The sequence below is a fragment of the Plectropomus leopardus genome, unplaced genomic scaffold (assembly GCF_008729295.1).
Source record: "Plectropomus leopardus isolate mb unplaced genomic scaffold, YSFRI_Pleo_2.0 unplaced_scaffold28412, whole genome shotgun sequence".
NCBI classification, from domain to species: domain Eukaryota; kingdom Metazoa; phylum Chordata; class Actinopteri; order Perciformes; family Serranidae; genus Plectropomus; species Plectropomus leopardus.
The window spans coordinates 1-4,204 of record NW_024630949.1 but is presented as its reverse complement, the minus strand read 5'-3'; the positions used below and the strand labels follow the sequence as shown (position 1 = coordinate 4,204).

Below are 4,204 nucleotides of genomic sequence, written 5' to 3'. Positions count from 1 at the left end.
ACAGACTATGTATATAATCTGTATATATAATCTGTGTATAATCCAGTGGACAGACTATCCCAGCATGCAGCTGCAGCTCCACCTGCTGGACACAAACTGGATGCACAGTCAGAGACAGAAAAACGAACTGCTCAGCTCTTTGAGAAATAGTAGTGCTGTTATTATTATCAGCCGTACTTTGCATCGATGTTAACTCATTTAATCGATATATCGATGCAGTTCGGTGGAGCGTTAAAGCCCTGATGGTTCGTGCTCTCTGGATCTTTTTTTCTTTGCTATCATCACTTTGGCTTCATAAATGAAACACCTTTTCTGAGAAACGCTAAAGTGCTGACACACAATAGCTTAAGCTTATGTTTAAAGTTAAAATGTTTAAAAGAGACATTTATCAGAAATATTTAATGTACTCGCAATAATTACTATTTTTTGTGTGTATCTGACACAAAAGGGCGGAAAGAAAAACAGATTTACCTGCATACAAACCCATGATGGATATGCACTGATATATTCACTTTTGCAAATAAAGATTTGTATTGAATGAATTTATGGTTTTGGTGCACGAGTGTGCGGACAGGGGGTCTGGGTGGGCAGCTGCTCTCTTCTGTTAGCACACAGAATCTACCACCACACCTGGAGACCAGATCTGACACATGACCGTCGGACCGGATCTTCTGATCAATGGACTGACCTTTAGCTCGGATCCACGAGTGAAAAGCACCATGGAGTTCTTACAGGCCTCACTGCCAAACAGTTTCTGCAGTATCTCAAACAGTTTGATGTCTGCTTTGGTGATTCGGCCTAATCTGGCCACCAGGACAAAGGCATGGGGTCCTGGACTGGCCTCGACTGCAGACTTCGTGATCTACAGGTGCAGCTTTCTGGGAGTCAGAACTTCATTAGTGATTCCCGGAGGGTCGACCGCCGTGACACGACGACCCTGCACCTCTGCTGACCCACAGACGCTCTCTTTGCTGACCGAACCAAAGTCGCAGCCGGACTCGAACTGCTCTGATCCCAGGATGGCGTTTCCGGATGAACTCTTCCCTCCTCCTCAGAATGACCCTCCTGTCCGTCCTGGGACGATCGGCTGAAGGAAAAACATCACGTACATCATTACTTTTTACATGAATGTATTTCAGTTCTTCTGTCCGTGGAGCTGATGTATGTGAGAGTATAGAAACTCATCTTCAGGAAAAACCTTTTCAAAAACATGAAAGAAGTTCTGATTTTTTTGAGGATCAGAAGCCGCTGGAACAAAGCCTGAACAGGAAGTGATGTCATGACTTTGGCTCTGTATGAGCAGATAAGCTCGGCAGGGAAGCTGATCAGCTGATCCACAGCCGTTAAATCTTGTGTACGGGATCATAACTCACCTCTTCTCAGGTGGTCTTTCTTCTCCAGCAGCTCTTGACTTAATCTGGTCCTCCACTTTCATGTTACGCATGATGTCTCCCTGCAAACCTCTGGACCATGGTGGGAGTGGACCGGCTGGATCATCGTCGATGAAATCTTCGAACGACTTGGAGCTCAAGTCGTCTCCACCTGTGAACAGCAGGTAGCAGTTTTCAAAGCCGTCATCTCCGATGGCTCTGATGGCTTCTGCTAAAGTGTCCACGTTCATCCGGACACTTAAAGAGGACATTAGCCGATTACTGCACAGACAAAGACACGGACCTGCAGCTGACAGTGGAGGACAAACACCTGCTGAGACAGCGGCAGAAAATGAGAGCGACGGAGGTCGTAAAGGAGGCACCGACGCACCTTTCCTTCATATTAGGAGAATTCAGACAGCTGTTGTCACGGCAGCCGCTCAGGTACTTCGGTCCATCTCCCTCAGTGAGGAACCTTCCCGAACAAAAGCAGGTTTTCGACCGTGGCCTCGGTTTTGGAGGAGCCCAATGGCACCATCGGGAGCATCTATGGTGATACCGTTTTCTGTGAGCCAATCATCTGCAGGAAGAGTTTTGTGGCTGATCAAAAGTTACTGACATGTTTCAAACTTGTTCTCAGTTATTTGTTCGTTGTTATTTCCACTTTAGCTCCAGACAAGAAACAGAAGCTCGTTTTCACTCCAGAGTCTGTAAAATAGAGTGAAAGTTCAATTTCTTATGCAAATGATTATTTCTAGTTTTCACACTGAGGTGATTATTGGTGAGTTAAAAAATAGTAAAAAGTATTTTGGGGAATTTTTTTATATCAGACAAAATGTTGATGTTACATGTATAATGCTGGTAACAGTATTAAATATAATTGAATGTTATTTCATTACTAGATGATACTTGTTTACATGTATTTTGTTTTATTGTCCTTTAAATCAGTTCTGCCGTGATGTCTTGTTTTGGATCGCAAAATTTCCTGTCAGCATTTTCCCTTAAATACTAACAAAGAGACCTTGAGCCTTTGAGACTTAACAAAGATGTAGTTATCCCAGAATTTACCTTAAAACGTTGCTGAAGGTTTCATCGTCTGTCAGGAACAAGAGAGGAAGCTGAGTGACAAAATAAAAACATAAAAAAAACCTCAGCTCAGAGATTGAGACTTAATCAGAAGAGACCGCTGCTCACTTCCTGTTTCCTCCTGCAGCCCACTTCCTTTTTTTCTTCAGTTTTGATTTTAATTGTTTCCTGCAGAAACAGCAGTGTTACAACTTTTATTTAGTGCACTCGAATGATAAAAGACGGGGACTGTAAAAATACAAATGAACTGAACAGAATCCAGACACAGTAAAGAGCGAAGAAGACTCCTACACGATGGACGTGAGGGAGGGAGCGTCTCCGGCTGGTCGTTTTTTACTGTGATTAATGAGATAATGTGACAAAAACACAGTGACGCATAAACATTTTTTATAAAGAATATAAACTGGAGCACCACAAATTTAAGGGTTTCTTTGATAATCGGTCAAGAGTCGGCTGAACATACAGAACGGATTCAGATACCGGGACAAGTGTTTCAGCTCAGTGGGATGGACTGGAGCGGAGGGAACGGGAGGACACGAGGACGGGGGAGGACGACAGGTACAACATGGTGTCAAAGGTGGTGTCGAGGGAGGACCCAAAATATTGAACACAAGAGACAGGCTGAGAGACGGGCTGAGAGACAGGGAGACAGGCTGAGAGACGGGCTGAGAGACAGGGAGACAGGCTGAGAGACGGGCTGAGAGACAGGGAGACAGGCTGAGAGACAGGGAGACAGGCTGAGAGACGGGCTGAGAGACAGGGAGACAGGCTGAGAGACGGGCTGAGAGACAGGGAGACAGGCTGAGAGACAGGGAGACAGGCTGAGAGACAGGGAGACAGGCTGAGAGACAGGCTGAGAGACGGGCTGTTATCTCTAAACTCTAAATGTGTGATTTTAGGTGTTTGACAGTTGGGATCAGCGTGAGAGCAGATCAGAAGAGACGGACGTCAGAAGGACCAAAGCCTCGATCAGGGACGAAGGTTTGATTTCATTGTGGGGACATGTATGGACATATGGACATGTATGGATGAACGCGGCCCGTCGAGCTGACAGGAAATGGGATGGATTTAGGGAAGTGTGTGTAATTTTCATGATGGCGGCGACAGTAACCACGGCAGAGATCATCGGGGTTTGATGTCACACAGAGCGCGCTCAGTGACGGGCTGAAACACTCAAACACACGTTCACACGTCCTTTCTGTAGAAGCGGTTTTATTGTTTCGTGTCGTTTCCTGTTTTCACATTACTGTGTCAGAGTGACCGCCAAAATAAAAGTGTTTCTAATTCAGTGCCCTCTGATCACACTGAAACACCGTGTGTGTGTGTGTGTGTGTGTGTGTGTGTGTGTGTTTGTGTGTTTTACTGTTCTCACTTCCTCCTTCAGTGTCGTGGTCGTCAGTCTGATTGTCTCGTCTGATTTCATCGGTTGTTTTTGTCCCCGGTTGATTTTTGAGCCTCATTATTCTCTCAGGTAGGAACAAACTCTGCCTGTCGACACACACACACACACCAGTACACTGAATACACACCGTATATATACTGCACTGTACAGATACAGTGCAGTATATATACGGTGTGTATTGGGTGCTTTTACAGTATTTGTACAGGACAGTATTTACTGTGTTAGTACTGAAGCTCAGAGTTGGACTCTGCTAACTTTGGACATTTTGTCTCTTGTGAATTCAACTGAGAGAAAACTTTTAGGTTTCTTTTAGCTCAAAATCCTGTTTCAATTTCACAAAACCTAT

The 4,204-nt window shown here is 44.8% G+C and overlaps 1 long non-coding RNA gene across 1 annotated transcript; it reads right to left on the bottom strand.

The window, feature by feature from the left end:
- Positions 1-456: 456 nt before the first annotated feature.
- On the bottom strand, positions 457-2,477 carry LOC121938084. The gene is made up of 4 exons (XR_006105241.1): positions 2,439-2,477; positions 1,762-1,950; positions 1,374-1,542; positions 457-1,087 (listed from the first exon to the last, which is right to left on the bottom strand). It is a non-coding gene; the product is annotated as an uncharacterized LOC121938084 (long non-coding RNA).
- Positions 2,478-4,204: the final 1,727 nt, after the last annotated feature.